Below are 13873 nucleotides of genomic sequence, written 5' to 3'. Positions count from 1 at the left end.
CACTACTCTTATGTGACTGTTCATTCAACATAATAAATAATTAAATAATTCTTCCCTAATACTGCTTGCAAATAGTTTTCAGCTAGGAAGAAAGGTTAGAAGCCAGAGACAGGAAGAATGGGGGTGTGTGTGTGTTGTGTGGTGTGTGTGTGTGTGTGGGGGGTGTGTGTGTGTGTGTGTGTGTGTGATGGGTGAGGCTGAGGCAGATTCGCTCAGTTCTCATAGCAACAGGCCACAGCCGTCTGAGGCACAAACCTCCTGCCGGCAGGTCTGGCCTTTCACACTCCCAGGCCCTGTGAGCGTAATGAGATTGTGCCCGAGTGGGCGGTGGGGAGGGGTGCAGACCGTCCTCTCCTTTATACTTTTTATTTTATAAAAAATAGCCAAAATCTTTCTAAGGAATTGCAAGAAGGCAGAAGTCATCCCACCTCTGTTCAAACACCTTTGATGACAGTGACTTCCTTACTAAATAAGACAGTGCCATCTGTCCCCTTGCCTTCAAATGGAAACATTACTGGAAACATGCTGGAACTTTTTGTTCACATGCTTAATGGAGCTGGCGTGACAAAAATCCTCCATGTGGATGCCTGTGAAAATATGTCTTCACCACAGGAAGTGAGATGTTCTACCCAGAAGAGCCACAATGTATCAGATTGAGTGAGAGCGCTGGGCCCAACTTGGTGATTTACTGTATCCAGGCTCTGACTATTGCTGCGTGATAATGGACAGGCTCTTTTACTTCTCTGTATCTAAGACTTCCCATCTGTAAAATGGGATAATACTACCGACCTTCTAGAACTGTAAGGATTAAATGAGTCAATATGCATATAGAGCTTAAAATAATGCTTGCATCCTAACAGGTGTGGCTCAGTGGGTTGGGCATCACCCCACAAAATGAAAGGTTGCTGGTTCAATTCCCAGTCAGGGCACATGCCTAGGTTGCAGGCCAGGTCCCCAGTAGGGGCAAAAGAACAATTCTCTAGATCAGAGATCAGCAAACTACAGCCCACAGGCCAAATCCAGCCCACCAACACTTTTTATAGAGCCCACCAGCTAAGAATGATTTTTACATTCTTAAATGCTTGAGGAAAAATCCATTGAAGAAAAATATTTTATGACACATGACAATTTGATGAAATTTAAATCTGAGTTTCCAGAATAGCTTTATTGGAACACAGCATGTTCATTCATTTATGTGGTATCTATAAATGCCTTCGTGCCGCAATAGCAGAATTGTGTACTTGCAAGAGGACATGAGGCCCTCAAAGCCTAAAATATTTACTGAGTTTGCTGGCCACCCCTGCCCTGGGTGATTTCTTCTGAGCCTGCCCCAGTTGGGGCTACTGCACCCCAAGGTTCTCCCTGCTAGGACCCTGAGGGCTGAGCAGAGGAAATTACCTTCAAAGGACATTTTTTGTAGTTTCCTCTACAATATTAGGACTATAATGAGTGAAGTGAGTGCAGTGCCATACCGTTGAACTTAATGAAAAGAGGAGAAGGAAGGAAAAAGAGAGGGAGGAAGACACTACCAGGGTGAAAAGTAGAAAACAGAAAATTTTAAATGGAACTTCTAAGATAGTGGTAGAATATTCTGAATTTGGGTATTCTAAAAATGCATGCTTCTATTCCGGTAATGTTACATTTTTTAAAAGAACAGCACAGTTAATGTTACTATTAATAAAGAAGACATAAGGATGTGTATCTATAAACAGATAAAATTAACTAGTGCTACTTGGATGTGAGTTTGAATAGTTATCTAAATTTAGCATCATCTTCCAGTTTTTACAGGAAGATTTGTTTAGTTCTTGTAGAATAGAGAGTTCTTTGGTCCTAAATGTTAAGTGATTCTTACGTGGACTGGTTTTAATTTTTTTACATTTTTAAAGAAGTTTGTATTTATTTATTTTTAGAGAGCAGGGAGGGAGAAAGAAAGAGAGGGAGAGAAATATCGATGAGTGAGAGACACATCAATCTGTTGTTCCTTGCACGACTCCTGAGGGACCGAACCTGCAACCCAGGCATGTGCTCTGACCAGGAATCAAACCGGCAACATTTCGCTTTGCAGGACGATGCCCAACCCACTGAGCCACGCCGGTCAGGGTGTGGACGGGTATTTAAGAAAATGCATATGCTGTCAATAATATTGTGATTCTAACAGTAACCTGTGCTCTTGTGTTCTAACAAGGGCTGCTTCTCAGCCGTACACCTCAGCAGCCCTCACGCACCTCCCCTCAAGGTCAATGCTAAGGCTCTCTCCAGGGCAAAGACAGAAGATCCATTTGGTCAGTGGGAAAGGGTGCTCCCACTGAGGTTGTTCCAGTCGTCACCAGATCATTCACTTTATGTCTTCCCTGTCCACTCACAAAGCATGCTTTCTTGTGTTTTACATTTTTTTTCAGCTTTAGGGAGGTATAATTGACGAAACTGTACTGTACAGGGTCCGGCAGAAGTAAGGCCTGCTTGAGTGTGGTTGGCAGGATAATAATATGGGTGTGATAATTCATAGTTTTATTTTGAACATTTTACCCTAAATGCCATATGGTGTGCTTGAGTGTGATATTGTTATGTTACAGAATTACATGCTTATGATTTTGTAACAAAAAACATGTCTTATTTGTGCCGGACCCTGTATTTAAAGTGTATAACATGATTTAACATTCATTTATGTTGTGAATGGATTCCACAAATAGCCCTGGCTGGTGTAGCTCAGTGGATGGAGCACGGTTACCTTTGCTGTGAAGCAAAGGGTTACCAGTTCAATTCCCAGTCAGGGCACATGCCTGGGTTGCAGGCCAGGTCCCCAGTAGGAGACACATGAGAGGCAACCACACACTGATGTTTCTCTCCCACTCTTTCTCCTTCCCTTCCCCTCTCTCTAAAAATAAGTAAATAAAATATTTAAGAAAAAACAAGGATTCCAAAAATAGAGTTAACACATCCATCGTCTCATTTACTTGTTTATTTTTTGGTTAGAACATTTAAGTTCCACTCAAAGCAAATTTCAATCATACAATACAATATTATCAACAATAGTCACCATGATATAGTTAAGATCCTCAGACCTTATTCATCTTATAACTGAAAATTGGTACCTCTCCCCATTCCATTTCCTACCCACCCCCCAATTTTATCTTAAGGAAGGCCTGGAAACAACTTGAACTTACAATGTGTTTTCACATGCATTCTATCACATCAGCTTTACAGCAACCCAAGGGAAGAAAGTGAAGCTTAAAAAATTGCCTAACAAATAAGTAGTGACTCAAAACTTGAACCCACACCTTCTGGCCTCAAGTCCAGGGCACTTTCCTGAATAATTCTGCTGTTTAACTAATCACAGGCTGGACAGAAGGACAGAACTGGCTTTGGCTCTGCTATGAGAACGAGGGCAAGTTACTTACTCTCTGACCTCATGGGCACCTTGGAGAGCTTAACGGAAATTCTGTATGGGTCGTAGGGAAGCAATAATGCCATCGTGCTTAGCACACTGCCTGCTGCCTGTGCTCCTTCCATGCTATTATTTGCGTATAAAATGACATCTAGTCTGAAGTGGTGAAGATGTCAATCAAGGAATCAGTATGTAAGAATTTCCCAAGGAGGCACGAGCCTTGGTGATGGAGACAGGTGAGTCAGAGGTGACAAAGGGCAGGAAGATGGAAGGGCAGTTTCGCCACCAACTGGGGAAACTAAGAGAGGCTGACATGAGGGCGAGATGCCCGAGGTCCAGGGAGTAACGAGGCCTGAGGACCGGAGTGCAGATGGAGGCCATTATTCCACTATAGACACTGTGTCATTCCAAGGGAGGTGATAACTGATGCTATTAGATAGTCATGTGTTTCCCTCAGGAGACACAGGGAAAATGGCAAAGGGCCGAGGACTGGACTTTGAGATGAGCCAACACATGGAGCGCAGGAGAGACAAGTTAGGTGACTGAGTGAGCAAGGGGCATGACACACGTCTCAGAAACAAGTACGGAGACTCTGCAGAATGGGGTCAGGGGCAACATTAACTTGGCTTCAAAGGTCAATGGCAACGAAGAAATTGCTGGGCTTGGCAGAATGAAGGTGATAATACTTCCCACTGAATCATGAAAAGCATTCCCTTAACGTCTATCACTACTGCGCTGGCATATAAAGATGAACCTGAAAGAGGTCACCCACCGTGGATAAGAGGAGACAAGTCAGAGTATTTCTACGCCAGAGCACTCGGCTGACCTGCATGGGCACAAAGGTGGGCCGTGACTAATGAGCCCGCAGAGACCGTGCAATTTGCATGGGGCCTTGAAGGGTGAATAGGCCTAATGACAGGTGAGGGGGAGAAGGCATTGGGGGTGAAGTGTATAAAGCAAAGGCTGAGAGGTGCGACCATGCAGCAAATCCCAGAGACTGAGAGTGTGGCAAAAATAAGGTCTGTAGGGCTGTGAGAGTGAATTAAGCTAGAAAAGCAGACTGAGGCATGATTTTTCAAAGCCCATCAATACCACGCCAAGGAGTTAACGTTCTAGGAAACACCATGTTTTTTTTAACTATAAGACGCACCCCCTCCTCAATTAGGGAGGAATAATAGTTGTTAATGCTGTTGAGTTCTGTTTACATTTACATTGGTGAAATATTATGTTATTTATGTTATTAAATATTTTACGACATTTTTGCTTCAAAAACTTTTTCCCTATTTTCCTCTAAATCCTAGGTGAGTCTTTTAGTCCGAAAAATATGGTAGTCATTAAGAGTTTTTGAAAGTGGGTGAGACATGACCCTATGTGTGCTTTAGAAAGAATACCGGGCTGGGGTACAGAAGCCTGGCACAGCAGGGCTGGCGGAGACCTGAATGTGGGTGGGGACCTGGGGAACGACGGGGTGGGAATCGGGGGGCTAGGGCTTGACCAGGAGCAGAGGGCACACTGGCAGGTTTGAGCCTGGGGGATGAGGCACCGGTGGCATCACTCACAGCCCATAATCAGGAGGTGGCTCGAGCAGGCGTGGGTGAGGATGCGCTCTGAACGGGGTCAGAGTGAGGGAGGCTTCCGAGGTGACCAGTTCATAGTCAGGTCCAAGATGGCTGCCAATGCCATTGTCCTCAATGAAATTTGGATAGGAGGAGTGTTTGATTTTTAATATGGTAGGATTTAGGTTCCTAAGAGCTACACTTCATGGAGGTATAATCATTGTGTAACAAAAGGCAATCATTTGAAGTGTACAATGAATTTCGACAAATATATACACCTGTACAGGTTCAGCAGTAACACAGAGTGCTACTGTCAGAAGGTTCCTGGGCTTGGGTGTTAACGCTCTTGAGTTCACAGTCTTGAAATTCTCAGTTTACCTTTGAATTTCTGTTTTGTACATGAAGTCCAATGGGACAGTGCATTGTGTTGGGGGGAGGGGTCTGGAGTATGTACTCCTGAGTCTCATCGGTCACCCCCAGCCCCCTAACCCTGACACCCACCCTTTCTATCCCCACCCCCTCCTCAGGGGTAGGCTGGCACCCAGGTCCCGGGGCAGAGCACGGCTGCACCCCAGCACATTCAGGGATGACACGAGTATCTCACCCACCAGCATCTGGGTACTAAGTACAGCCCAGCAGAGGTGGCGCTGCCTCTTTGGGGCGGCAGTGGGGTGGAAGCCCGTGGAAAGGGGAGTGTCCTCGTCCCCTAGGGAAATGCAACATTAAGGAGCAAAACAAAACCAACATAACAGCATGATAGGTTCATAGACGCCACAGGAAAAAGTTTTATAATTTAGTACCTTTACTGGCATTTTTATTTCCTGCTTCCCCACGTTTTCATTTTGTGCTGAGCCAGGAAGGTTGCACGGCCAGCCGACCGCCACCATCAAGATGCAGGTGTTCCTGTCGCTGTCCGGTTCCCTCTGAACCCTGGGCAGATTCGGTCCTCCCCCCGCCCCCGCCCCATGTACTCCGTGTCACTTCTGACCGCTGATGTACTTTGACACAACTGAATTTTAAAATCTGGAGCAGGGCTCAAGACCTCCTGTCTGGCATTCAAGAAAAGAAGGGCTGAACCCTGGCTGGTGCAGCTCAGTGGATTGAGTGCAGCCTGAGAACTCGAGGTTCGATTCCCAGTCCGGGGGATGCAGGAGAGGCAACCATACGTTGATGTTTCTCCCTCCCTCTCTCCCTTCTCTCCTCTTCTAAAGACAAATGAAATCTTTAAAGGGCTGAAATAGATTTGGGAGTGACCCTGGTAACTGAGAGTTGTGACATCCAGGGATTAAGGGAGGGCCCCAGAGGAGAAAGCAAATGCAGAGGGCAGGAGAATTTCCATATGAAGGGCATAGGGCATCATGAAAAACCTACCAGAAAAGTTAAAAGTAGCTACAACTGCCTTGCTTTATTGATGAATGCCTAGGGAAAAAAATTAGGAGAACAGCCCTGGCTGATGTAGCTCACTGGATTGAGCTTGGGCCTGAGAACCAAAGGAATGAGGTTCGATTCCCAGTCAGGGCACATGCCTGGGATGCAGGCCAGTTCCCAGCAGGGGACTCATGAGAGGCAACCATACATTGATATTTCTCTCCCTCTCTCCTTCCCTTCCCCTCCAAAGATAAATAAATAAAATCTTTAAAATTATGAGAGCATAAACACTGTTCTATGTACTTCCCTTTTGGAAGCCAGGTCATCAAACAAAAGAAGGCAAACAAAACACCTTATTCTTGGTTGCAGAGCCTTTCAGGACCTCACCCTTGCTTCCTGGCCCCATTTTTTCTACCTGCCCTTCACCTGCAATGTCCTGTCCCTGGTCTTCACATAGTTCACTGCTCCTGATCATCCAAATCTCAGTTTGAACATCACCTCCTCAGGTCTTCCCCAAACAGCAATCTAGGAGAGCATTCAGTCATCGCCTCAGTTTAATACACCCAATGTAATACCCTCTGTTACATCTAATTCTTTTAAAGATTTTATTTATTTTTATAGAGGGGGAGGGAGAAAGAGAGGGAAAGAAACATCAATATGTAGTTGCCTCCTGAAGCGCCCCCTACTGGGGACCAAGCCCGCCACCTAAGCATGTGCCCTAACTGGGACGGAACCAGTAACCTTTGGGTTTGCAGGTCAGCATTCAATCCACTGAGCCATACCAGCCAGGGCACATCTGTTATTTTTAATGTCTGCCATGTCCTCCATTTCTATATGCCCACCCCCCTCAAAATACCCTTCAGAACAAGAACTTTGCCTCATGCAGGGAAGTAGTGGCCTAGAACCTATCGTCTGGCAGATGGAGGATTATTAATAACTGTTGAATAAAAGGGGGAAAGTCATTTAAAAAGGAAAAAGAGCCCTGGCGGGTGTGCCTCAGTTGGCTGGAGTGTTGTCCATACACAGAAAGGTCACAGGTTGATGCTAGGTTGTGGGTTTGGTTCCAGGTCAGGAAGTGTCGGAGAGGCAATCAATGTCTCTCTCTCTCCTCTCTCTCTCTTTCCTTCCCTTCTCCTTTCTCTAAAATCATTAGAGATTTTAATCACTAAAATCACCTGTCCTCAGGTGAGGATTAAAAAAAAAAAAGGGGAAAAAGAATGAAGGTCCTGTTTCCAAACTGTAGCCTTCCCTACAGAGAGGAAGCTGCCGGGATGAACATGCAAATTTGGAAGCAGAACTGCACCAACTTGACTCCTTCTTTTCTAATCCCATGCAGAGTATGCGAACTTTCAGGCGTTTACTCTCTCCGGGCCTGTATCGGGCTTTTTTAGAAGCATTTTCCCATGTTACTCTCACTTCAACTCCCAAGAGCTTTATCTCACTTTCCAAGAGATCGCGGAGTCTTCTCCAAGGTCAACCAGTGAGTGGCCACGCTCAGACTCCCAGCCGAGTGGGCACACGCCAACGCCAGTTCCCTGCGCCGCCCGCGACCCTCCCCCTGCCGGGTTCTGCGCGTGGTCTGGCGCCGAGTTCCAATCCAGACGCCCCACGCCGAGCCGGGTTCCCGGCACTCGCAGCCCTTCTCACCCGCGCGCGCGTGGTAAAATGGCCCCGCCAGCGCGGCAGGGCGGGCAGCAGAAAGCGGTCGCTACTACGAAGGCTGCCGCGGGCTTCAGGACGGGTGCTGCGCCTGCTGGGCTCTGCGGGACAGACGAGCTTCAGGCCTCGGTGTCCTGGCAACAGGTAAACACTGCGCGGCCCCGCCCCCCGCGGCGCCCCGCCCGCGTTTGTGCGCTTGCCCCGCCGGCGTCCGCGGGTATCCAGTCCCAGTGCTGCTGCGCTCCTCGCCAGTCGTGTCGCCTGTGGCTTCGGTGCCTTCGGGCCTCAGTGCCTCGGTCCCCCGGCGTGGCGGCAGCTCGGTGGCTGCCTGCCCCCTAACCCCGCCGGGCTCCCCGGACCGTCTTGGCTTTCTAAGGAGCGAGGCCCGGTCCCAGCCCCGCGGCGGTTCTCAGTTGAGTGCGGAGGAGGAAGCCCCTCGCGCGGAGGAATGGGCGCAGGTGGTCCGACCCCATGTGATACGTGGAACTGGGGTCGCTTTCTTTATTTCAGGACTCATCCATGCCAAGTTCACCTGCTCCACTGAGAAAGGAGTTAACATGGTAATCACATCTGTTTTAAGTATAAGAGATTACGAGGCCCTCCGCTACTTTAGTTTCTTACCGGTCAGCCTTGTAAAGTCAGGCTTTACCGTGATTGTTACCCATGCCACGAGATTGGCACCTTCGTTTCCTCGAATTATGATGGTGTCCAACCCAGCGATCTGAACACTTGGGTAAAGATGAGGCGGGCGACGCTTCCCTGTGGGGTCGACACTTGTGAGTTGGTAGGTTTTAGTTCCTTGGTTCCGTTGAGCCACTTAATTTCACATCCAGAAGATGGTTTGTATGCGAAATAAAGAGGCTGGCCAGTAAGTGCCAGCAGGGAGTGGCCCAGCACTTAGCTCGGCTACAGCTGCTGCAACCCAGTTCTGTGCATGTGTCTTATCTGCAGATTAAGAAAGTAAAAAATGAACCCAGGTGACCGGACCCTTGGCTGATTTTAAGGAATTCCAGTTTCAGGATGGCTTTGGAGGAGACCATTTATGCGAGGAATTTTTGCATTTTGAAAAAATTTTATTGATTGGTTTTAGAGGGGGAGAGAGAGAAACATTGGTTTGTTTTTTCACTTATCGATGCATTTATTTGTTGCTGCTTGTATGTACTCTGCTTAGACATTGAGCCCACAACCTTGGTGTATCCAGAGTATGCTCTAACCATCTGAGCTGCCTGGCCAGGGAGTTCTTGCATTTTATGCTCAGGAACACTTACATCATTTTTGCATCTCACCTCCAAGTCCTTGGCTCACAGAGCTCCATGTTAAGCCTCTGAAACTTCAAACTTCTATTTCCAACTTCCAGCCAAATTTCTCCACCAGAGAGCCTTTTCAAATTGTCTTCAAAATCCAGCTCTTTTAGCCACTACCTTCTCTGGCCTCGTTGGCACACTGCAACAGCATGTTCATCCTCTTGGCCTTGAACTCACAAACATTCCTGTTCCTCGGCCTTCATCCAGTCTCTTGTGCCCTGCTTCCCACCCTAACCGCCCCCGGTGGTCAGGCCCTCTTTGCCACCTGCCTGGATTCTGGCAGTAACTGACACCCAGGCGCTCTCCAGGGGTTCTCCATCTCCTTGTCCTCTCTCCCTGCCAGTTTGATGGTCCCAGGTCCCAGAAAGGATGAGATCTTGCAGTCCTCACCCCAGGTCCTCATATCTTCCACCATGTCTGCTCTGCGAGTTCTGCTCTGCTGAGCTTGGCACTCAAGAGTTTTTTATGAACAGGCCTCAACCTCTTGAGCTTTATCTACAGTATTATCGTCTCTGCCTAAAAAAAAAAATCCCACACTCAAACCCTCCTACACCTGCCCTGTCTCTAGCTATTGATCTACTTTTCTTCCAGACAGACCCAGATCAGAAGTACCTCTTCCTTCCCAATGGCTCCCTAGGCACCCATAGCCCTCTGCACCCCCCTTTGCAGCGCTTTGCCTGTTTGGTCTTGGAAAGCCTTACTCCTCACCCTCGTTAGACTGTAGTGTGGAAATGCATTTGGTAAATCTGTGTTCCTTCCAGTTCATTGCGTGTAAAAGCACTAAATAAATACCTCTTGATTTAAATGGACTCATTCCCAGGTTATTTCACAAGGTTGATGTTGCCATTTTCTTTCAGGCCAGGGAACTGAAGCAGAGTGGTGCAATAAAGCCATTTAAGCTAATGGCTTCCCACCGCTCCCTGGATAGAAGTCGAGTACCTTAGCTTCCAAGGCCCGCAGGCCGGAGCTGCACCCTGCCTATCGTTCCAGTCTCGGCTTCTCTCACTGCCCACCTGCTCCAATTCCCATGGATGCTGATGGGCCACCCTGATCCTTTGTTTTGTCCCGTCCCTTCAACTTGGCATGTTCTCTCCAGCCTCAGAGTCCTTGCTCAGACTGTTTACTCTGCCAGGGAATTCCCTGCCCCTTAGGTCACAGGCCACTCTCAGGAACTCTTCTTCCTTCACATCCCAGACTAGGTCACTGCCTCTCCATCCTATGTCACCATAATGCCATGTACCCCTGGGTTGTTCTTTCAGAGCGCAGTGGGCAAGTTAATGTGTTTGTCATTTCTCCCTCACTGGACTGTAAGGCTCATGAAGACAGGAGTCCGGAAGTGTAGGGCCTGGTGCACCGTAGGTATTTGTTAAATATTTGTCGAGTGAATGAAAGAGGCACTTTGTTGAGAATTCAGAACAGCAGAAATCTATATTTCTTTTCTAAATCTTGGGTCTGCATTGCATCTGAGTTACAATTTATTCACTCAGCAAATATTTATTCATCTCCGCAATGTGCCAGACATTGGTCTAGGCCTGGGGAGTTCAGTGGTGAACTTACAGACAAACCGCTGGTTAGAAGACCATACCATTAATACACAAACAAAAAAATACTAAGTGAAGTGTGCTTGGGGTAAGGAGATTGAAAATGAAATTGGACACACACGCATGCACACACACACACAGAGTTCAGGCCTTGGGAATGGAATTCCAAAGTGAAGAGCAGGGGGCTTTAAGAACTGCAGCCTCCACTTTCTCTCCTGGACACACATCGCCGCGGAAGTGTGAACCTCTTGTCTAAGGACTGGAAATACTAACAGTTTGAAAATGGAAAACCAAAACCAGCAGATTCTTCTCAAGAAACCAAACAGTTTACCTGACTCAGTGGATTGAGTTCTGATCTGCGAACCAAAGGATTGCCAGTTCGATTCCCAGTCAGGGCACATGCTTGGGTTGTGGGCCAGGTCCCCAGTAGGGGGCATGTGAGAGGTAACCACACATTGATGTTTCTCTCCCTCTCTTTCTCCCTCACTTCCCCTCTCTCTAAAAATAAATACAATCTTAGAATGAAAGAAAGAGAGAGAGAGAAAAAGAAAGAAAGAAAGAAAGAAAGAAAGAAAAAGAAAGAAAGAAAGAAAAGAAAAGAGAAAGAAAGAAGAAAGAAACCAGTTTATAATTTCAGAGGAGTTAATGGCAGAAGGCAAATGGATCAAGGTTGAAAAACTGACTTACATGGATCCTACTGGTAAAAGAAGAACTTTGGAAACTGAAACATACAAGGAGGAAAGGACACTTGGCTGATGCTATAGCGATTATCCTGGTGCTACAAAGAACTCTTCATTCTGAATGTTTTGTTCTGGTGACACAGTGCCTGCCACCCATGGGAGGCTACTGCCTAGAATTCCCCGCGGGTCTCATAAGTGATAACGAAAGCCCAGAGGCAGCTGCTCTGCGAGAGCTGGAGTAAGAAATGGGCTACAAAGGTGATGCTATGCAGGTGACCCGGATGTTCTCCAGCTGTCTGTGTGGACCCAGGTTTGTCAGACCGGAGCACACACGTTGTGACAGTAACTACTAATGGAGATGCTGAAGATGTAAAACCTAAGCCACAGCCAGGAGATGGAGCATGTGTGCAAGTAATTTCCTTACCAGAGAATGTCCTGATGAAGAGACTTGAAGCTCTGCTGGCCAAAGAGCATCTGCCCGCGGATGCTGGGGTCTGTTCCTGTGCTCTGGCACCAAACATGCGAACACAGAGCCACCCAAAGTGCTCTTCCTGCGATTTTAAGGCCAGGAGAGCATAGCCACACTCTTATAAATATTCTTATAAATGTGGAGCAGGCCACAAGGCCTGCGTCACTAAGACTTTGTAATCAGCTAAGTGGCATGGAGATTTGAAAGTACCTTTTTTATAAAATAAAAACAACAAAAAATGCCAAAAAAAAAGTGAAGCTGCTGGGAGGGTTGTCTGCAGACCACCTGTACCCTGCCCCCCTTTGTCCAGGACAATTCCAATTTACATGTGTTGAAGTGTCCTGGTTTGAGCAATAAATAACCTGGCCGCCCTAGTTATAGCTAGAATATAGTCACAGTGTCTGGAAGGTATTTCTAAAGAGGTGATGTGTGAGCAGAGGCCCGTGAGCAAGAAGACAAGAAACAAACTACGCCCGCTGTGAAGAGTTTGGGCGCCGGAACGAAGGCCCATGTGGTTGCAGCTCTGCGGTCTTCATTAGGGGGTTTGGAGGGTTTCACGTGGGCAGCTGTGAGGTCTGAGACCGGGGCGTAGCCAAGAGCCATGGCGTTGTATTCAACCCACCAAGCCACCTCAGAGACTGAACGTTTTCATTCACTTATAATGTCTTAACGTATATTGAGGTGTAACTGATATATAGTAAATTGCACACATTTAAAATGAACCGTTTGATAAGTTTGGTGTCAGTGTGTTCCCATTAAACCATCACCATGATCAAGATACCACATCAGTCCTAGCTGGGACCCTGGGTCAGTTGGAACGTCCCAAACACCAAAGGCTGGGGCATGTAGGTGAGGCAGTGTTTCTGTCTGTCTAAAATAAATAAATAAATAAATAAATAAATAAATAAATAAATAAATAAATCCTTGGATGAGGATGAGGGTTTAAAAAAAGAGAGAGCGCCCTGGCTGTTGTGCCTCAGTGGACTCAGTGCCCACCTGCAAACAAAAGGCTTGCCAGTTTGATTCCCAGTCAGGGCATGTTTCCCTCTTTCTCCCTCCCTTCTCCTCTCTAAAAAATAAATAAAATCCTTTAAAAAATGAGAGAGATAACATGTTGATCACCCCCAAAGTTTCCTGTGGTCTTTTGTAATCAGACCTTTTCTCTTCCTATCCCCACTCCCCAAGCAACCTCTGATCTGCTTGCTACCTGTCTTAGGGAGAGGGGTGGGGAGAGAATGGGATAGGAACATCATTGTGCGTTTGCCTCTCACACGCCCCCTACTGGGGGCCTGGCCCACATCCCAGGCATGAGCCCTGACTGGGAATCAAACTGGCGATCCTTTGGTTCACAGGTCGGCATTCAATCCACTGAGCCACACTGGCCAAGGCTTGTTTCCAGTTTTTAACTATTACAAATAAAGCTGCTATGACCATTCATATACAAGTCTTTGAATGAACATGTGCTTTCATTTCGTGTGGGAAGTAGCCAGGAATGGAATGGCTGGGTCACGTGGTAGGTATGTGTGTAACCTTTTCAAGAAACTGCCAAATCGTTTTTCCAGAGTAGCTCTGTCACTTCAGATTCCCACCAGCTGTGCAGAAGAGTCCCAGCCCCTCCACATCCTCCCCATCACCTGCTGTAGTCAGTCTTTGTAACCCGAGCCTCTCCAGTTCTCATGCTGGTGTCTCAGAGGGGTTTTACTCTCATTCCCCCGAACGATGTGATGTGTGTGTCTTTTCATACGCTTACTGCCCATTTCAATATTTTCTTTGGGGAAGCGTCCAAGTCTTTTGACCGTGTTTTATATTGGGTAGTTTTCTCACTATGTTCTGAGAGTCCTTCATTCTGGGTGTAAGGCCTTGATCAGATACGTGATTTCCAGATGTTTCTCCCAGTCTGAGGCTTGGCTT

General features: G+C 47.0%; 1 pseudogene; it reads left to right on the top strand.

The window, feature by feature from the left end:
* Positions 1-11419: 11419 nt before the first annotated feature.
* Positions 11420-12056, top strand: LOC119064252 (ADP-sugar pyrophosphatase-like; annotated as a pseudogene).
* The last annotated feature ends 1817 nt before the right edge of the window (positions 12057-13873 follow it).

Source organism: Artibeus jamaicensis, unplaced genomic scaffold, assembly GCF_021234435.1.
Source record: "Artibeus jamaicensis isolate MK-2021 breed Jamaican fruit bat unplaced genomic scaffold, CSHL_Jam_final scaffold_3307, whole genome shotgun sequence".
NCBI classification, from domain to species: domain Eukaryota; kingdom Metazoa; phylum Chordata; class Mammalia; order Chiroptera; family Phyllostomidae; genus Artibeus; species Artibeus jamaicensis.
This window is presented reverse-complemented; position numbering and strand designations above follow the sequence as displayed.